The sequence below is a fragment of the Kogia breviceps genome, chromosome 4, assembly GCF_026419965.1.
Source record: "Kogia breviceps isolate mKogBre1 chromosome 4, mKogBre1 haplotype 1, whole genome shotgun sequence".
NCBI lineage: Eukaryota > Metazoa > Chordata > Mammalia > Artiodactyla > Physeteridae > Kogia > Kogia breviceps.
In genome coordinates this window covers 67389479-67412575 of record NC_081313.1, presented here as the reverse complement: position 1 = coordinate 67412575, position 23097 = coordinate 67389479, and the positions used below count along the sequence as shown (strand labels likewise).

Genomic DNA, 23097 nt, shown 5'->3' with positions numbered 1-23097 from the left:
AAAAATGTATGGAGAAGAACCTTTGGACATAAGGAACAGCATTTGCTAAAGCCCTAGGACAGGAAGCATTTCAGCATGTTCTGGAAATGAAGGATGATTTGTATGGTGGACAGCAGGTAAGAGAATGGCAAGGAAGGAAATGTGAGTCAGTTAGATTAGCTTTTGTGGAGCTGACTTAAAGAAATGGGCCTATTGTAAAAAGATTTAGTAGATAAAAATCAAATGGCTGCAGTAAATAAATTGGAAACAGACAAAGGTAGATGTAAGGTGATCAGTTCAGAAGTCAATGCAATGGTCCAGGCAAGAAAAATGATAATTTGATCTCAAGTTATGCCAAATAGGTGGAAAGAAGTAGATGGATTTAAGAAATATTTAGAGGTAAAATGACCTTTAGAGAAAATTGGTTTTTAGGGTCATAAAACAAACAGAGGGGAAAGGAAAGGAACTAGGTCTGTCCAAAGGAAAAACAGATATCACAAATACACTAGATATAGTTCATTTTACATGGTCAACCTAACAATAATTTCCAGTGGATTTAAAAGATAAATAATTGCCACTCTTACTTATCCATCTTTATATGACTGACTTCCACATCATTATTGGAAAAAAAAAGAATGCGGAAGCCACCAATTCAATTGAGATTCCTTATGAATGTTAAGTACCATCGTGCTGTTTTTTCAAGCTCTTTTAAGGTAGATAAAATCTTAATGTTACAGTTATCATGTATGTTCCTGGTTCATCAGATGAAAATCAACCCTGTTTCCTTGCCCTGGGTATACAGAAAGACTACAGTTTGCAGCCTTTGTTCTTCTTGGTCAGGGCCATGTCATTCAGGACTGGCTGGTGGAACATGGGTAAAATTATGCACCTCTCATAAAACATCCTAAGCGAGCCTCTACACACTCTTTTCATTTATCTTTTGACGAGTTGATGCAGAAGATACCTGGGACTTACGTAAGGATGAGAGACCCACAAAATTAAGTAGCCTGGGTCCCTGTTTAACTACAGAATAGGATTTTTCAGTAGAGCCTCCAAACTCACATGGGACTGTGATAAATAAATCATATTAACTTGAGCCACTGAAACTTTGGGAGTGTTTAATATAGACACTAACGAACATAATATACAATGCTACCCTTTTTGTTTTATTTATTAACAACAACAACAAATATATATGCCAAGGAATTCTCCTAAGCACTTTGTGAATATTAAATCATTAACCATATGAAATAAGTAGTATTATTTCCATTATACAAGAGAGGAAACAAAACACAAGTTCACACAGCTAGTAAGTAGCAGAGCCAATAATCACGTTCGTCACTCTGACTGCAGTTTCTGCTGTTAGTTTCATACTGTACTACCTGAATTTAAATGAGCGTTCTTTTAAAAAAAATACTCATTTATGGGAGCTACACTTTTTGTTTTTCCATACCCTTGAGTATTTTAGGAGTTTCATATCAAGGCTAATTTACTGAGAGACCAGAAAGTCCACTTGGCCTAAGTCTCATATCCAAGAAGAACCTCAAATGTAATGTGGTTACATTTAAGTCACTGTATTTTGTATGTTTATATTTAACTACATGTTAGTTAAATATAAAATATTAAAATTTTTGTAACTTTGTTTTCACACTTTATTTTCTTTCAAATTACCAGGGAGCATTAATAATTGGAAGTGGTCCAGGCAGGCTCTTAGTCTCTAAGGGCCCTGTTTGGCACACTCACTGATAAGTATCTTAAAAAAATTAATTTCGTATTCTCTGGAGTTCTAAGTGAACTTAACACAAGATCTCATCGAGTATGGAAAAGGTCATAGAACCTTAAGAGTTATGGGAACATTCCATGGTACCACCAGGTAAGCCTCTGATGAAGCTGCAGTAGGCAAAGATAAATGGCACAAAGGGGCTGAATAAAGGTAATCACTTGTCTTGAAATAAACTTCAAAAACTTTAAATTTTCATCAAATTCTGGGGGGAAATACATGGTTCAGTCTTTTCTATATTCCATAAGAAATTGTTATGCCACATCTAATTAGAAGTTATGTTATTGGCAAGGGAATTATTTGACTAAGGAACTTGTTCCACCTCTGACTCACTTTGAAAAGAGTCATGGGATCTGTAACGCTTACTTGGCTCTACTGAAAAAAAAGGAAAGCTCTGTGGCTAATGAAATGTCAAAAATGTAACATCTCTAAGGGTTTGGCTCATCCCTTCAGAGTGCACCAGAGTGTCAGTACCAGGCTTAAACTTAAGTCCCTACACAAGCTGAGAGCTTTGAGTTGTGAAGAATATTTGGGTTTCTTTCTCTATTTGTCTGTAAGTTATTGTTTCCTGTTTTCCTAAACTAAAATTATTTCTCCCTTTAAGGAATAATTGCATTCATGGGACTTAAGATTTAAGTGGCATGATTCCTATATATTGTGCTGTCATTTTACCTATTTACATATGTAATATGCATATGTGACTTTTGGCAGATAGCTAATATGGTCCTTAGTGGCACTAGTGAAATTGTATGTGCTTGTGTTTATTTTTGCCTGTCATAATTTATTAACTTTAATTATCCAAATCCCTCTTTCATACACAGAACTAATTCAATTTAAACTCTGTTTATGGTTTTATTGGTCTTCTAAAGAGATCTAATCAGGGAGAATAATCAATTGAGTAAGCATCTTTTAAAAAGATGTCTTGAGTTGTGTAGGGGAAGAAAAAATCTTTCCTCTACCCATCTTAGGTCTAGGGATCTGTAACAAAAGACAGTTTAACAAAAAAGCATTCAATTTTATTTCTTATAAGTTTTATGTGGCCTGGGAGTCTCCCAAAGGATTGGCAAAACCTAAGTGCTATATATGAAGCTGAGCAAAGAGAAGCAATTGTGGAAAAGTAAAATATATGTAGAGACGAAAGGAAGACAGAAGTCATTTTAATAATGTCTGTACAGAATTCTCTCAGCCTGGACTCCCTGTCTCTGGTAATAAGAATGTTTCTTTCCTTCTGGTACAGGGAGGACATATTTCACATGGGAGTTTTATCTCCTGCTTTCAAGAGAAAAAGGGGGGTCAGAGTGCTTTTCTTGCACCTGCTCCTTTTCAAGTGCCTTTAAATCAAAATAATCTTCATGCCAGAGTGACGTATTTTGGGGTGACATATTCTGCCACCCTTCAGTGGAATAATAAAAGAGATCAAGGAATTGAAGTTGGATGGTCAAGATTTTAGTTCCAGATCATTTTTACTAATATTTGAATGAAATTTTTGAGACTCAATTTTCCCATCTGTTAAACCAAGATAAGAATTACTAGTGAAATTATTATAATAATGTAAATAAAGTAATAACTTCTGTGGAAACACTTAAAACACTAAAGTTTAATGCAAATGTTAGACTTTTTAATTTTTAAAATAAATAATGAAAAGGATAATGTAGACAATCATGGTAAAATGAAAGTCATTATTATTATGAAACATGTCCCATTTTGGCATTTTTGTAACAAAAATATTAATGTTTTTAAATGCTCTCACTAAGTAACTATTGAAGGTATATAACAATACAGTAAAGATTTTAAGTGTCTTTTCTAAAATTTCACTCATTAGTCTTTACTAATCTAAGGAAAGCATTATAAGTATAAGTGAAGATTGAAGAAAATATGCATGACACTTTAATTTTAAACATTAGAAATTTTAAATAAAGGAAAACTATTTTGTTGAACATTAATTTATTATATGTATCATCCACTTAGAAATGTAAATTAATTATTGAACAAGACAACTTTATATTGGGTGTTAATATTTGGCTCAAGAAACATCTATTAAATAATGAATTTATTTGTTGTTATATATTTCTTTATGACAGAAAAAAATTTACTGAATCTCTTTGGTATTCAATATATTTGTATTTTTTCCAAACAGTTTTAGCTCAGTATTCCACACTAATTATCTATTGTAATTCAGATGGAGCATAACTCAAACTAGCATAAAACTCAATGTGGAAAATGTGACCAAAGTATTTTTCTTTTGAAAAAAAATAATTTTTCAATAGATAAACACTCTGCTATCTATATATGGCCAAGTTTCTTTTTAAGGAAAAATATAACCTCAAGTAAAGTTAACAGAAGAAAAGAGACTGTAATAGTATAATTTAAGTTATTTAGATAGTTAAAAATTTTGAGATTACCCAAACTGCCAAATAAGGGCATAAGGGCCTACTACTTTTATATTTTCCTATCCCACTGAGTAATCCAAAATGTGTTTTAAAATTTTTATGTCTATGATTTTTTGACACATTTGAAATGTTATTTATGGTATAGTTTACAAATTGGCATGCATTGTTTGTTTATTTTGGCTTTCACACTTTTGAATGAGATTTACTGTATTCTTTCCAAAAGAATGCTTTTCAGTTTCCTAATGAAAAAGAAATATAGTTATTACAAACTTTATTTTTCCAAAAGTTATAACTCATATAATACTACTGAAATACATACTATTTTCATGTAGACAAAATTGATCCTGAAAATACATGCTGCCTTCAGAGTTTCTAAAAAATAGACATAGAATATTAGTCTGAAAAGATTAACTTTTTAGTGATCAAATATATTTATTTGCTTTTTCTTCTATAAGTACATTTGGAATTTAGATTCATACATTCAAGTATTAAGTTGTTTTTTTTTTTCATAGACCCATGGATCATAGTTAACTTTTGAGTGAGTTACATGTAACAATGACTGTGGAGTCAAGTAATAATTGGGGAAATTTCTCCAGCAGTTCATAAAATTGTATCTGTGTCTTACTTGCAAGCACTGAGGGGTGGCAGGTTAAACAGGTTAAGATCTTTCTAGAGTGGCATCAAAAGTTGTTTAAATTGCAATTACAGTTTATAGTGCAGCTGTTAAAATCCACCAAACCAAACTTCCACAATGACATTTTCCATTTATCTAAGGAATTTTGCCAAATGTTTAATTTATAGGCATCTCACCTGGGCTCTTTTCCAAACATACACCTTTGAATGAATTATCTCATCTTTAGCTTTTACGCACAAAACTGAATGTCTGTAGGTGACCTGTAATGTCAGTGAAGTTAAATCTGCTTCATATTGGTGGTGCTTTCAGACATGTAACTTGCATTTAAATAAGATAAAATAGTTACTAACCCTCCTGAAAAGAGATTTCTTAAAGGATTTCTTTTTTAATGTCTGTTAGAGCTATCTTATAAATATTATGAATTCAGTTTCTGAAATCTACATGTAATATTGGAGAAAATCATGGAAATGGCAACATCAGTGCACTTATCTGACCCTTGTAAATGTCAAGTGACAAATGAAGAAAATACATTAGGGTGTACTTAATAATTTTTGTTTAGCCATATGAATATTAATTATATTTTCAACCTCCAAGAACATTATGTACTTAATTTTTTCATTGAATCAAATAGTTACAACATTAGCCAAACAGGAGAATACTATTTGAAAGTCGATTTTGCTATGTATGGCCTGTCTTGCTATCAGAATGGACTAGCTCTAAATTACAGCAAGCAAATCAGACAAGGGTAAAAAATGTAGGTAGCTGAATTAGTCACTTTTCTTCTGTAGGTCAGGAAAAGGTGATAAATTCCTGGAAGAATTCCAACCCTTCTCCTAGGTAAAATGGCCTTCTCTGTATCATCTTAAATGTTCAAACAGAGCTCTGTTCTCTCACTAGCTGCACTACCAGAATATTTGAATAATAAAACCTTAAGTATAGAATCTAAAAATAAATAGAACTATCCCAGAATGTAAATCCAAGCTTTTGTAGAACATAACATATAAATGAGAACATTGAGCATTGTGTAGTTTGTAGTCATTAAAAATGAAGACTCAGAGGATCTCAAGTTAAATGTAGACCCCACCACATAGAAGCTGTGAGACCTTGGAAAAACTAATGTATTGAGGCCTGAGTTTCCTCATCTAAAAAATGAGAACAATGATTGTACCTGCCTGTTAAAGTGTTTGGTAGGAAAATACCAAATATTGAAGAACATGCCCTCAGCACAGAGCCTGGCAAATTGCAAGTACTCAGTAAATGATACCCATTATTATAGGTAAATTAGAATTAATATAATCAACGAATATTTCATTAGCTCCAAGGTCAAGTGTCTAAAGGTCTAGAAGTTATTGTCCTTGGAAGAAAGTAAGAGAAATACATATGGGAAATAAGTAAATGCTGGGTGGAAGGAAATAGAGAATCATGGTGGAAATTAGACAAGCCAATTGTACTACCTCTAGTGAATTAATTTGCTAGTGTGGGAGATGGGATTCACCCCAGGTCTGTCTGCTCCTGACCTGGCCCATACTCTTTACATCTATGTTATACAGCCTCTCTTTAACAAAGTTTCAGACATGTATTTGGATATACTGTTGTTGCAGAAATAAGAACATGTATCATTAGACTGAAAAGGAAGTCTCATCTGAGCAACTGAGAAGGAAAAGTTGGAAAAAACCATTTCAGTGGGTCACTCTCTGAGGCAATGAAGCCTTAGTCGTTGAAAGCCTGTTTGAACTTTGCATAACATGAACTTGATTTGTATCCCAGTTCTAACCATTTTTCTTGTGTAACATTGTTCTGGGACTTTTACCTCTTTAAATCTTGGTTATCTTTTTAAAAAAATGAAAATAGTAAGGTAGCTTTTAGTACAGAATAAAATAATGTATTTAAAACATTCAGCACAGATTCTAATAAACAATGATGTGGGTATATCATTGTTATTGTTATGTTGTTTAAATAACAGAGGTAGTCCATGACCTGAAAGATGAAACACACATTGGTAAAGATGAAGAACAAAATTAATACCTTTGTGAGCATAGATGTAATTTCCATAGACAAATTAAGCTTTGGATATAAAATTAGCAACCAAAGGTCCTGAGTCCTGGGGTCAGATAAGCCAGGATTTCAATTCTAGTCTGCCACTTAAGTACTCTGTGATCTTGTCCAAGTTAATTACTCTCTTTAAGCTTCAATTTCTACATCTATAAATGATATTGGTAATAACAATGTGGAGTTATCTGATTCAGAATTGATTTAGATTATATTATAATTGATAACAATCCAGTCTACATGTCCTTCACAGATGTTCAAGTTTAATTCCTTTAGTTTATAAAAACAGATTTATTTCTTATTAGATTTTAAAAATGCCAAGTAGTAGTAATTGCTAACTAAAAGTATGTTTCTATGGAAAGCACTTAATATATGTTAGCTATTCTAAAAGCTATACATTGAGAAAGTTGTGCTTCTACTAATTTAATACATGAAGACTTAAAATAATTCTGTTATGGAAGTTATTTTCATGCCAATCAAATAGCTAATAAGTTTATTATTCTTTTTTTTGTTTTATTTCAGTCAGTGCAAAGAAAATAAAATCTTGCTTATTTGACTTAAAAATCTTAGACCACATTATCTTTTACAAAAGGAAATATATAGAGTACAACTTCAAATACTAGTAGGATTTTAGTGCTATATATAGAGGAAAAATACCAAAATTATTATACACTGGAGCACTCTGGTAATATTCCTTCCAGCTTTAGTCAAGACATTGTTTGGTGCTAGAGTACTAAAGGTGATTTATTATAGATATCAATTTTATTTTCTGATATGGCCTTTATTGAAATTTTCTCTAGTATTTCTCCCTTTAGAGAAATTCACAGTCCTCTCAAGAAAGCTGTGAGGAAATTGCTATTTGTCATGTAAAATACTTACATTATTTCATTCTGTTGTCTGTGAAAAAATTCTGTTTACAACCTAAGATTTAACTCTGAATGTTTACAGCAGAAGAAGCCTTAGTAATGAAATAGAAATGAAAATATAGTATTTCCAATTATAATAGAAAAAAAAAAAGATCCAAGCCCAAAACACAGAGGTCTTTTATAGCCACATGCAAATGGATGGGAAAAGAGAAAGAATATATTCAGCCCCCAAACAGAAGATAAGGATAAGGAAGTATTATGGCTTTCAACTCTCATCTGCGTTGCTTCCACCTCAAAGCATCATCACATATCATAAGTTCATGTTCTGCAGTCGTAATGATGCAGTTTCAAATATAATGGTAAAGGAAAGTGAGCCATATGAAAAAGCAGCAGGGAATTGTGCCAAAATCTAACTTCTTTTAGAAGAAGGATTTAATAGGAATCTCACTGTGCATGAAAACAAGTTATGCAGATGTAGGTACACTGACATTTCAGTCATTTCAGCTCTTTGTAGCTTGGGCATGGATATGATCTCACATGTGAATTGAGTTTTTAGAGCTTCTTGCGTAGCCACATGTTGGGATATGATTAAACTGAGTCCAGGTACTGAATCAGGCAAACAAAGACTCAAATGCATTTAGACAAGTTTTTACTTATTCCTGTCTGAATATAGACAGGAAGACTATTATACATATACCTTTGGCATTGTATTATAAAATATTTTAAAAGGAGAAACTCAGTTCTTTTTCATTTTTGCTGGGATATGAGTTAAGCTTGGCTCTCACATCACTTTAATTCAGAACAAACTAGAATGTGTTCTAGGATATTTTTAAATAAACTTTACTGAGATACAGTAAATTGCAAGTAAGTTTTTCATTAATGGATATTTGATTTGTGTCTAACTTTGAGCTATTTTGTTTATAGAAGCTGTGTTCATTCATGAGCCCATCTTTGCATTAACAGAAGTTTTTATTATCTTTGGTAAATATTTAAGTGAATGGCTAAAGTTGGGTATATGTTTAAGATTTTAAGGTACTGCTAAGTAAACTTTTAAAATTATTATACCATTTTACATTGTCATCAACAGGGTATGAGATTTCCAGTTGCTCCAAATCCTCATCAACACTTTGTACTGTCAGACTCTTCACTTTCCTCCATTATCATGGGTGTGTAATGGTATCTCACTGTGCTTTTAATCTGCATTTCTCTGATATCTAGTGATATCTAACATTTTATCAGGTGCTTATTGGACAACTATATATATATAAGAATATATATATATATTCTTTTGTGAAGTCTCATAAATATTTTGCCCATTTTCAAATGTGGTTGATTGTTTTCTTACTGTTGAGCTACAAGAAGACTTTCTATATTCTAGAAGAAAGTCCTTTGTCAGATTTAGCATTTCAGATATTTTCTCCAGTTCTGTGGCTTGCCTTTTCATTTTCATAATTGTCATTCAAAGAGTAAACATTGTTAATTTGAACAATGTCCAATTTCTCAAACTCTGGGGTCATTTTAAAATAGTTGAAAATCATTTCCCTTAAAGCTGTCTAAATCAGTATATAGGTATTCTGGTTTCTCATTCAAATGTGAGTTTATCCCTCTCTCTTCTTCCAGCCATTTTCCACCTTGTTAGCCATCATTTACCTTACTGAGCCAAGAGAACACAGGCCTCTGTCAGCTGCCAACACTCAAAGGACTCATGAATTCACAAACCTCCCATGAAAGCAATAAAGGAAAAGAAAGTAAACATCATATTCCATTTCTTTAGGCTCTTTGCCCATTTGATTAGGCCCCCAAATTTTTGAGTTTGTACAAATAAGCAGAACCAGGATCAGTTTTAAGCAGAACAGGGAGAGGATGTTAAAACCATACTAAGTGTGTTGATTTGAAGCCAGTAAAATTAAGTAAATTTAAAAAAAGCAAGCAAGAATAAATAGTATAATATAATACAATAAAGAGAAAGAGTATCAAATGTCCACAATTAGGGGGAGGAAAATTTTGCATGGTTTCCCCATAACGTATCTCAATCTGGAAAGGTATAAATATACATAATAAATTGGATCATGAATTGCATGGTTATAAAATATAACAAGTAACAAACAAGTCCAAGTGTACTAACAAATTAACCATAAAAAATAATGGAATAATTGTCATACTGGTGAAGGATTAAACACTTGATAATATTCTAACTTGATGCAATTAAATGAACTACACAAAAAATATTGGCAGCTACAAATAAAAACTTTAATTTTTTGCAAAATGAAAAAGAAGAAAATTAAAAGAAACAACTGTCATCAAATATTTTAACCTCAAATATGAGAAGGTTAACATCTATGATGACATAGGTGTATTTGACAAAACATACCATAAACATATAATGTAATTAAATATGCAGTAATCAAGGAAATTAAAACAAAGCAGGCTTAGAATATAGCTCTTCTTTAAAATAGTATATTAAAAATTATGTAGTATACAATGTTTATGAGATTGTGATGAAGACAGCACATTTAAACACGGGAGGTAATGTAAATATTTGTAGCTATTTTTGAGAATAGTCTGGCAGTATGTATGAAGGAAGATCGTATGTCTATTTTTTGATATTGAAATTGATTTGAAATAATTTACCTAAAGAACAAAAGGAAATAAAGCTATTATAAATACACATATATAATAATTAAATAATCTCTAATGATAAATATCTAAAAACTTAACAAGAAAAATGAAACAATGGGGGAGGGCCATTGGCCAGGGCCTGCGGTACGCCACTTCAGTGAGGGGCTCAACCGCGGTCAACGGGCTTGCTGCTTTCCTGGTTGCCACTCCCCCGGGCCGGCCCGACAAAACACGCCAGTAGCGCGACACCGATTCTTCTCGGGCTCGTGGGCGCTGCTCTGAAAAGCATCACCCTTTATACCAGAAAGCTGGGGGGCACTATGGGGAAAAACAAAACTAGAAGTGGAGGAGGTGCTAGAAGAAGAATATGTGGTGGAAAAAGTTCTCGACCCATCGGGTGGTAAAAGGCAAAGTGGAGTACCTTCTAAAGTGGAAGGGGTTCTCAGATGAGGACAACACATGGGAGCCAGAAGAAAACCTGGATTGCCCCTACCTCATTGCTGAATTCCTGCAGTCAGAAAACAACACATGAGACATCAATCAGAGGGAGGCAAGCACAAAGCTGCTCCTGATTTGGAAGATAAGGGGGAGGAGAGCAAACCAAAGAAGAAGAAAGAAGAGTCAGAAAAGCCACTAGGCTTTGCCCAGGGTTTGGAACTGGAGCGGATTATTGGAGCTACAGACTCCAGTGGAGAACTTGTGTTCCTGATGAAATGGAAAAAAACTCTGATGAGCCTGACCTGGTCCCTGCCAAGGAAGCCAATGTCAAGTGCCCACAGGTTGTCATAACCTTCTATAAGGAAAGGCTGATGTGGCATTCCTACCCCTCAGAGGATGATGACAAAAAAGATGACAAGAATTAACTCCCTTGAGTACCAATCTCTGTCACATCTGACTGTGGGTTTCAAGTGGGGAAAGAAGGAGTTCTACTTGTCTTGACACCATAAAGCTGGCTTGAAAAGATGTCCATTGAAGAGCCAGTATAGTTTCTGTGCCCTACAGCAGCCCAAGTGCTTTAAAGCTGTTCCTTGCTGTATAGTTTGCACACCCATCCTAGTGGAGGGGAAGGAGGGTCAGTGTTTCAAGGCAACCCATTCTGAACTTTATGAGAAAAAGCAAAGGGCCTTCTATGAAGGACAAAACTTGCAGAATGGGTTGTGGGAGAGCAGAAGATACTGTAGATCTTCAAAGAGCATCTCCACAACCCGTAGCCTTCTTCCCAATAGTGTTAACTCTGCATTTTTACAGTGTAGCATGTATGTAGTGTTTGGCTATTACTGGTGTATTATTTGGGATGTGAGGGATGGGGTGGGAAAGAAGGGAGATGGGTTAGGATCAATTTTGTTAAAATTTGGGGCCTGATGGCAGAAATGGTGAAACAAAGGAAAGTACAACTAATGATGATTTGGTTCTGTGTCCAGAATATTTTATCCTTTCAAAGAATGTCATTGGCAACCTAAATGAGAACTGCAAGAGACTGTTTAAAAGCTGTGAATGCCTGAAACTTAGAAGCCAAGGTGTTCCCTGCCTGAACTTAATGCTGTTCCCAACAAAGGACCAAGCCGGTTAAGAAGTTACCAAAGCTGCCATTTGGGGGATGGAAACTGGTTGAGGAGGAACAGTCTTATTGGAATGTATACACAGGCAGATCATCCTGTCTTATAGGTGCTAATTATTGAAATTGACAAGAAAACCCTTTCTTTTCCAATTATGAAGTTATAAATATCAGCTTCTCTATCCAAGCCACTGGCTGAAGTATTTGAGGAAGGGCAGAGGGTGGTATAGGAGACGAGAGAGTAGGGAAAGACAAGGGCCGGTGCTCTTGAGGTGGAAAACTCTTGGAACCTCTGTTTTTTGAACTTTGAAACCATTGGTGGCAGGGTTCAGTCACTGACAGCACAAGTTCACTGAATCACTTCAAGAGTTGAATGATTTCAGAAGCCCTGGTCTCAGGAGAAGATTAAATTTTCATACTGAGGCAGTGGTTCACTTTAAAACAAAACCGACTTTTTTAATCCTAAGAATTAACTAAAACCCAAAACGCTGTCTTGAATCATGAGATCCATCATTTCTTGACATCGTCTAGACCTGCATCTAGAACTCCATTGTAAATTCTTTTTAGGCATGTGTTAGATTTCTGTGAAAACTTTTGTTTAAATGTTAAACTTCATACCAACACTGTCAGTTTTTGTCTTAATAAAACTGTAGATTTATTTTTAAAAATGAAACAATGACTATTTTATGGCTATTTAAATTTTGAAATGCCAATCTAATAAAAATATTATGTAAGCCTTTCAAATAATAACCATTAAGACTGTGTATCAGTGGAAAATAACTAATATTACAGAAATTTACTATTTATAAAATGACTTCATTTACTGCATATGACCCTCAAGCAACCATATAGTCAAGGATAATATAGTATAGTATAATAATCAGTGGTAATATAGTATAGTAGATAACAGCTTGACCCTCAAAATAGGCAGTATTCAAACCCCAACTTACAAACTTTGTAAACTTGGTCACATTATTCATCCTCTCTGGGATTACTGGCTTTCTAATCTGTAAGGAGAATAATAATTAGACCTACCCTGTGGATTTCCTTAAAAGATTTAGATAAAGCATTAATGATATTATAAGAAACTTTTATTATTCCATTGTTCTGATAATAAAACTGGCCTTTGGAAAAACATGTATTATCTAATATAATTTATTAAGTAAGTATTTGCATCAGAATTTGAATACAGGCATCCAGATAACACAACTGTCACAAGTATGATATGTTATTTTCGTCTGTCCATAGTTATATATTTTGCTACCTCAGCAAAAAATGTAATCTCCTGAAAAAAATTGAGTCAAATACATGTTTTATTTCTTCCAACTCCTCCAGCCCTCAGCAGTGTATATTAATGGTGTTCCTTAGTTGAGGAATTCCCTTCACACCAGTTCTAACAAGATGATTGAGACAGTTTAAAGTGCCCCAGTGTGAACTTCTTCAACTTACTTCATTTCTACCTAAAAATCTCTTTGTTCATTCACCTTCCTTCATTATTTCTTGTAAGAATAAATCTGTCACCATTTTATTGGTAATTTATTTCTATGATTCAAAACTGAGAACATTATCATTCCTCCAGTCATCTGATAGACTGTTCCAATTATATGCCTTGTGATATAATTAGGATAGGGGATATAAAATTCCAACTATATAAAATATAGATGCATGCAGAAAAAAAAGCTGCAATGTAATAAATAGAAACCAAGTGATTGCTATTTTAGGGTTATGGAATAATATGCCAACTTTTTAATATCAATTTTCTTTTTAATGTTGTACTACTTCAAAAGAAAAAAAATTAAAGAAGCACGAGATAAGAAAAAAAAGTCTGGTAAGGGACTCATAATAAATCATTCCTCCTAAATGAGCATGTACAACATTGTACTACAAAACATTTTTTGGCCCAATGAAAATCATAGAGTTTAATATACAATTTATTTTAATTTTATGCTGGTATGTGCCCTATAAGTTTTGTCCACCTTACCTTTTTTTCCACATAATTTTCAAAATTAGTGGACATTTTTATACATAAAAGTTTGTAGAATATTTTAAATGTATAGTTTCTTTTTATCACTATTGCAAAATTGCTACAGTACAATATAAAAGTAATTGTTGCAGGATAATTTCAAATGATTAACTTTTCTCTATTAGTCCAAAAATTAATTTTGTAATATTCGTCACATTTCCTTACTTATTTTAAGGTAGTTCTAATGGTCAGTTTTATGTGTCAACTTGGTTAGGCTATAATCCCCAGTTAATCAATCTAGGTATCACACTAATCTAGATATCACAGCTAATCTAGGTATTTCTGTGAAGGCATTTTGTAGATGTAATTAACATCTACAATTAGTTGACTTTAAGAAATTATCCTTGATAATCTAGGTGGGCCTGATCCAATCAGTTGAAAGGCCTTAAGAGCAGAACTGAGGTTTTCCCAAGGAAGAAGAAATCCCACCTGTGAACTATATCAGTGTCAGTGTCAGCTCCTGCCAGACTTTTTTCAGTCTTACCTTTCTGACAGCTGCTATAAAGATTCAGACTTGCCTAGCTAAACCCCTCCCATATATATCCACCTAATTATTAAAATCCTTTGATGAGCATTTATATAGGACACAAACAGCTTCACCTTCTTTGCCCATCCAGACAGGTCTATCCACATATCTCTTTCCAGATCACCTCATCACCAGTTTTCCAATGATGTTCCTTCCAAGTCCCTGACTATCCAGCCAAATCATTGGCCATAGCTCATGGATCAATATAGACTTATGGTTCTGGCTATCCCCTTATAGGCAAAATGAACAACCAAGTACACTACTCAAAGTTCAGCCCACTGGAAGGATTTCCCATCACTGTTGTCTTCAATGATGATCCAGAAGAGGGCTATAGGACTGCAGCTATCCACTCTCAGATGGTGTCTTCATATTAACTGGATCTAAATTTTGTTTTCTTCAGTCAACTTGTTGTAGAGAACTTATGAGACCATGGGTACTAGCTGGACAAACAATATAATATAGCAAAGTAGGGGCCATGGGCATTTGAACCACTATCTCATGTAACTTCCATGTGCCTTCATGGTCTGCTTGAGTCCAATATTATAAATATACTTCCATTTGATAATGGACAGCTGATGGGCACACTCAATTTAATAACTTAGCACATGAGACAACATCCAGTTTGTGATGGAAAGTTCACATTGCATGGTAACTTGGTGGCCCAGAGTTAAGTATCCAGTGTCTACTGAAGCCCAATAGCAAACCAAGAACTGTTTCTCAAAAAAGGATAGGTATTGACAGAGGATAGCAGGGCTTCCCTCCAAAATTCTAAGGGTCTGAACTATGATTCATTTATAGAGGCCAGACAGAGGCACCAAACAACATCTTATTTGCCACTGACACTTCAAGCATCACTGAATCTTCTGGATTATATGGCATCAAGTGGTAGAATATCTGGAAAGAGCATCCTGGACCTGTTGCAGAGACTTCTCTTATTCTAGGTCCCACCCAAAACTCCCAGCTTTTTGGGTCACTCAAGAAATGGGCCAGAGAAGCACACACAAATAAGAAATATGTTGTCTCCAAAAGAGGCCATGAGGTGTCATGCCCCTCTTTTTATTTGTAGGATAAATACAGATAGAGCAACTTATCCTTCACTTTCAACAGAATATATTGGCATGCCTTACACCACAGGACATCTAGAAATTTCACAGAGGTGGAAAGCCGTTGCATTTTTGTCAAATTTGTTTCTAAATGTCTGACATGGAATTATCTTACCAATATGTTTGCAGTAGCTACTTCTTATCTTTCCAGCCTCTTTTACCACCTACTCCAGTGATTGTCCAATGGGCTTATGAACAAAGTGGCCATGGTAACAGAGATAGAGGAAATGCATGGGCGGCCTCAGTGACATGGAGTTTTACTCACCAAGCCAACCTGGCAACATTCACCGTTAAGTGACCTGTCTGCCAGCAGCAGAGACCAGCACTGAATTCCAAAAATGGCACCATTCTTGGGGTGATCAACCAGTTACCTAGTGGTTGGTTGATTACAGTGGGTCACTTTCAACAGGATGGGGCAGTGCTTTGTTCTCACTGGAATAAACACTCTGCACACAGATTTGCCCTCTGTGCATACAGTACTTCTGTCAAAACTACTGTCCGTGGACCTACAGAAAGCCTCATCCACCATCATGGTATTCTACAAAGCTTTGCAGTGATCAAGAAACTCACTTCACAGCAAATGAAGTGTGACAATGGACTAAGTGGTGTCCACATGGGCAGGCATACTTCATTTAAATCAAAATATAGTCAAAGAAGGAGTTGATGGTAGAGAGTACTTTACTGCTCATTGACTAAGAATTCCAGAGTTAATAGCAGGAGAATTTGGGAGGAAGGGAACTATAGTAACTCAGGACAGAGGAACAGAGTTATGTACATTGTGAAGAACAGAGTGTGAGAAAACATGAATGATCCTAGAGGCTTGCTTATTGAGTGGAGAGGAAGAAAACAGGAATAAAAAGTAGGATATATTTAGTTTTGATAGTGTATTGAAGAGAGACTCTTAATTCTAATGGAATTTACCTGTTTTTGCAATGGTTCACACCCTGGACTGCAGCCTAAAATCCACCAATACTGAATAGAAGCCCTATCCCCAAACTTATTTAATTATTCAAGTATTTGCTCCAGCAAAAGATCTGATATAATTTTAAAGCCCCCCATGTGGTTCTAATGCATAGTTAGTGTTGACTACTAGTCATTAACTACTGAGGCATTATCTTGAAATGAGTCCCAATGATAACAGATTTGGATTTATGTTTCTCCTGGTCATCTGGTCAGTAGCCATCTGGTATAGGAAGAGTATAGAATGGAAAGCAGTACAGGAAGTTAAGCACGGTCCCTGTGTTTCTTCACCTAAGGGAAGAATGAAGATTCTGTAATTCTAAGCAAGTTCAGTACATGTGTAAGATAAATAGGCAAAGAAACTGTTTATAATTGAGTTTTCTCACTTGAATGTCCCCAGGGTTGGTGTGTTCAAAAACCTTGCAATAACTGTAGGCTGGTGCTCCCTTCTGAGATGTAATCATTTGTGTGGTAGGTCCTTGGTGGAAGTTGCATCAGTGAAAGAAGCTGAGTCTTAATAGAATTAGCTTGATGAAATGTTTAGTGTTCTCTTCAGGTTTTGAGAACACCAAATTAAGTTAGAACAGAATCTAGATCACATTAGAGAACATATATTTGGGAATGGAAAAAAATGATTGCAAGATATTAGGATTCAAGGGAGTGCTTAGTGATATTTATGGTGCCAAAGTAAAGTATCATTGTAGACAGGTGTAATTAGATTTCTGTTGTTCTTAGCAGTTAAGTGACATTAATGATCTAGCAATATATTATCTCCAAAAAGTAAGATTGTAACCTCCAGACACTTGGAAAAAAACCATTACCTGGAATAAAATCATTTACAATGAGGCAAGTTTACAGAAGAAAAAAAAAAAAACTCTTTTGCAGATTATTTAATGCTTTAAGAAGGACATGGATTCTCACATTAATATATGGAATGTCTAGCCATAAATTTAGTCTGAGTAAGTTTGGAATATATAACTATACATATTGATTTATCTCAAGGAAGTAGGTTTCCATGATTTAACAAAATATAATTGTATAGTAAAATTAAATAAGTAAAAGAAAAAAGATGAAGTTATTTTTTCTCAGCTTAACAGCTTAATTTTTTTTAAGAAACACGAGCTAAAGTTCAAAATAATTGGTAACAATGTTATGAATCCTAAAATTAGCTCTTCTTAATGATTAATGTCTTACTAAAGGAAACCCATCCAACTGGAACTTTTTAAATAAAATGGTAATAATAACAAAAATAACAATATGAGATCAAGAACTTTTCAGAAATAAACCTAAGTGACAAGATTCAGTTGGGCTGTACTGATTACATTCGTATTAACTATTTAACTATTAACTATTTTCCTTCATACTTAACTATTTAATATGAACTCAGGAAGGCACATTCCAGTCACTAATCCTCTCATCTTTGTTCATCACTGCTCTTGTTCTAGCTCATCCCAACCATTTGGGTCTTCCCTCAGTTATCAAGTGTTACTTGGAGGACTTTTACGCTGTATTTCTAAATCATTAAACCAGAATAATATCACTTATTTTCTTATAACTAGTTCTTATTTGTTATATAATTGAATTTTTCAAGCAGATAAAAACATACAACCTTAATATAATCTTTACAAAGTAAAAACAAATACATGTGATTATCTATTTCATCCCTTTGTACCACCCCATCCTGTTCTCCATAAGTAACTATTTCAGTTGTTCTTAATTTTAGGCTTTACATTACTAAATAGCATAAGTGTACTTGGATTCATCAATTTTAGGCATTACTTACTTGTTATGGTAGATAATGACTTAGCCTTTTTTCATATCACTTGTCACTCCACCACTTTCCAATATCATTATATCACAAGTGGGGTTAAAGTAATGTATTAATAATAAAATACTAATATTTTATTATTATTAATGATTAATATTGCATAATCATGCAGTATATTAGTAATACCTTTTCCTTTTGATACCAACTTTTTATTTTCCTACATTTCTTTTATATAAATAAATACTAGAAATCTATACAAATAAACAAAAGCATCAACTAAAGATGATCCAAAAACTAATAACAGATGCTTCATAAGAGTGGATGTTCAAGAGACTAATAAGCATATGAAAATGTGTAAACATCATTAACTATCATGAAAAAGCAAACTAATACTAAAATTAAATAATACTGCACAACCTTTAGAATGGATAGGATTTAAAATAATTACAATATCAAATGCTGACAAGGATGTGGAGTAACTGGTAGGTTGCTGGTGAGTGTGTAAATTATTAAAATAACATTGGGAAACTATGTGTTAATTTCAATACAACTGAATATATAGCTAACCATGATGTAAAAATTTCACTTTTAGGTATATTCCCAGGAGAATTGAGTTCATATGTCCACCCCCGCAAAAGGCATATATAGGAAAGTAGATTACAACTTTACTCATAATAGCCATTTATAGAAAACAATCTAAATATTTCACAACAGTAGAATGTATAAGTACATCATGGTTTATTCACACAGTGGAATACTACACAGCAATTTAATTTTTAACTTAAAAAAACAGCTACACTTAGACACAGCAAGGGTGTGTGTGAATCTAACAGACATAGCAATGAATGAAAGAAACCAGATGCCCCCCCAAAAGTATACACTGCATGAGTCTATTAATTTGGAGTTAAAAAACAGACAAAACTGGGTTATTCAAATATTTGTTATCTTAGTTGAGGTGATGATTCCACAGTCTATATATATATATTTGTCAAATCTAATCAAATTGTATAATTTAAATATATGCAGTTTAGTGCAATTAATTTAAACCTCAATAAAGTTTAAAATGCATAAAAAATAAATACAGGTAAAAGGTAATAAAAGTCAAAAATAATGATATTTTGGGAGGATATTGAATAAGAAAGAGCCCAAGGAAGCTTTCTAGAGTGTTGATACTGTCCCATATATTTATCTGGCATGTATGGTGTGTATGTGTGTTTCATTTACAGGATGAGTTTTAAAGGATGAGGCAACACCAGTTTCTAAGAGTTGATACATGATGTGAGGGAAACATAAATCAAGAAGAGCTCCTGAGGTTTTCCCCTGAATTAGTGGATGAATTGTGGTGTTATTTATTGAAACAGAGAGTAATGGATCAGGTGTAGGTATATGAGTAGGAGTGATGGAGGGAGGGACAGATAATGTTTTCTTCTTATCTTTAATATTTTGGAATATATTATTTTGAGAAGCCTACCAAACATCCAAGTGGATAAGGTTAATAAAAGGTTAATATATGAATCTGGAGTTTAGCAGAAAGATTAAAACTTGAGATAAATATTCAGGAGTCAAACTCATATAGATGGTATTTAAAGCTTTGGCAATACATGAGCTCATTTAGGGAGTTTTTGTTCAATGATTGAATACTGTGGCGCTCCAATAGTTGAAATTCAGAAAGTATAGTAGGATTGTTCATTCAACCAAGAAGTTATGGCTGAAGATATGAGGGAAAATAAGGATATGATATTTTAGAATCCAAAGATAGATTGTTTAAAGAAGAATAAAATCCAGTAATTCCAATCCAAGTTCATCCTGGCCATCCATAATCAGCTGGCATATAAGAGGAAAGAGGGAAGATCAGACATGGGAGATTTTGCATGCCAAACCTAGAAGTGGTGCATATCACTTCTATCTACATACCTCTCATCAGAACCTTGTTATGTGACTGCAGACAACTGCAAGAAAAGCTGGAAAACACAGGCTAGCCTGAGTATGTGTGGCAAATAAGTTGGTATGATGAGAGGCCATCTAGCTTCTGCAACAAATATCAAAACTCTCTCAGACTTGCTTTTCATTTACTGAAAGCAACTTTTTTTCTTCTTTGTGTTTCCTATGTTCTATTACATTTCATATAATTTTTTTCAGTGCAATTACATATCTGCCTATAACAGATGCCCTTCAGACCTTTACCTTCATGGATCCAAGCAAACAAATCAGCATAGAATAGAGAAATTTCTGATGACATTTTAATTATGATCTAAGTTACTACACAATTTGGCTAAGCACACCTGTTGAGATCTTGTAGTTGAGCCTTAGCAAACCATTCTAATAAGAAATGCTATGTCCAGTTTCATTCGATTTTGTTACAGACACACACACACAGAGGGAATGAAGTTGCTAGTAGAGATTCTTTGAAAGAGACAACAAACACTTTGAAAAGAGAAAGGATAATGTCTAAACATTTAGACCCCTGACTTTGCAGTAGGCCTACTCTAATTAATTTTAGTCCTAAAAGCGGCAATTCCTGGGGTTCTGTTGTGGCTAATATTGAGGGAAGTCCAAATCAAAGTAGAATCCAGTTTCCATGAAAGCATAAGGCCAGAAAGAACACTGCACTTAGGACTAGTGTAATAAAGTCTATACTTCTTCAACTAATGGTCCACCGAACTGAGAAAATGCACTTAACTTCTCCATGAAGTCAGATAATGACATCTACTTCACAGGACTGTTGTTAAATATTAAATGTAGTGATGCAAATAAAATGATTTTCAAATCAAAAAGAATGAAGTTCAAAAAAGTATCATTTCTTCCTTTCTTGAATATTTTTATTGGCAATTTCTTTTTCATGGCCAGATTTACATACTTGTATTTGTGTAATTGCTCGTATAAACTCTATCACCCCCTTTACCTTGGTTTATACCATAAAACTGAGTAATAATGCATGTGCCTAATTCCATTTACCTCTCCAAGAGATGGAAAATGTAAATATTCTGGTTGCTTCCTGTCAAAAAAGGCAGAGTTTATTCTTGCTACTGAGACCTTACTGGCTTGTAGTGGATTGCTAACATGATTCTGGTCCTCACAAATTAGAATATTTGATTTTTATAATCTCTAAATAACTGACAGAGTAGGAGAAAAAATACTGTTAGTATTTATTATATAATTTAAGTTCTATAATTGAAATCATTAGAGAATGTTATTTAGAACTTATTGCAATATATATTTTAATAGACTTGTGGTTCATTAATAAAATTAATATTTTAAATTTATGAGTTTACTTATATAAACATATGGCCTTTGGACTTAGTTATCTTGGAGCACAAAATGCTAATGACACACGCATGTATATAACATATATATGTATACACACATAAACGCACACATATATGTTTATATATACATAAAATATATGTATAATCAATATATAATAGTGAAACAAACACATGATTTATTGATCAAATACCAAGCCATAATATTTAAATATTGCACAAATGAAATCAAATTTCACCTAATAAGGAAATAGCAAAAGAAATTAAACATCGAATGTAACACAAAGGGAAAAAATAGACATACAGGGACTACGAATAGTTTCTTATACACTTGAACATCTGTGCATGTTTTCTGGATGCTGAAATGTGACTCTTTTATAAACTTGGTTCTTTATAGTCACTATCACAGGGAAGCACACATGTTAAGAACAGTAGTGGAGTAGTTCCAAGGGTCTTTAGGATTGTCTTAATTGCCACTCAATGTTGATATCTCTTGGCTTGAAGAGAAAAATTATGGATAGAACTCGTACCGAAGTCTGTAAACAATAAATAAAAGCTGTTGAGTAGGAATAAGATTATGGATAAAGGCTAGCAGAAATTGAAATAATTTTATAGAATAAGTTTTGAAGTATAATTTTGTTATTTCTGTAGTCTATCAATAAACAATACAGCATAGAACATTAAATTATAGTGGTATAGTTCCTCTGTTATATTTTCAATTTATTTAAAGACAGACTAATGGCAGAAGTAAAATCACCAAAGCACCTTTTTCCCCCCACAGGTTACAGCCACATATAATGTTCCTTTGCTTTCTATTTATTTCTATCACAGAGTTGTTCTATAACCTAGAAATTTCTCCTCACAGCTTGGGTGAAACCTAGGCTTGATGAGACGTTTTACAGTTCACCAGTGTTTTTTATCCAGGCAGTGTTTTCTTTAAGACTTTTGAAATACTGCCAATTGTTAAAACATTTTTATAGCACGTGCAGACTGAACATATACTACAAGTTTCTGAAAGTCCCATAAAAAAGTAAAGTCAATTAGGAACCCCAATAATAGTGCACTGACCTTTAGAATACAATAAACCTGTATTTAGCTTGTCCATAAAAAAAAAAAAAAAAAAAGAAAAGAAATAATCCTTCCTACAGACCCATGCCCAGTAGCAGTAATGATGAAGTACCTATGGTAGTTCTGAAGAAAACAAAAAATAGGAATTAGGAAAAGATTCAGCTTTTCCAGAAGGGAAACACTAAAATGATATGCCAGTGATATGTTGGAGGGGAGGGAGTATGTTAAAGTAGTAAGAAAGCCCTTTATTTAAATGGTGCACAATTCAGATACACCTAGCCTTGGGAGGAAAGCAAATAAATTTTGAAATCTAAGATGCACCACACACAGTAATGAATTCTTACTATTCTACAAAGACTCAAAATATTATGTGTATTATGCTACTGTAACAAATTACCACAAACTTAGTGACTTAAAACTTTAACACAAATTTATTATCTCACTCTTGTGTAAGTCAGAAGTCTGAAAAAGTGTCCACAGGACTGCATTCCTTCTGGAGGCTCAAGAGAAAATC

At 33.7% G+C, this 23097-nt stretch overlaps 1 pseudogene; it reads left to right on the top strand.

Moving 5' to 3' along the window:
* LOC131755685 (chromobox protein homolog 1 pseudogene) overlaps positions 1–11180 on the top strand; it is a 32997-nt pseudogene extending 21817 nt beyond the window's left edge.
* The last annotated feature ends 11917 nt before the right edge of the window (positions 11181–23097 follow it).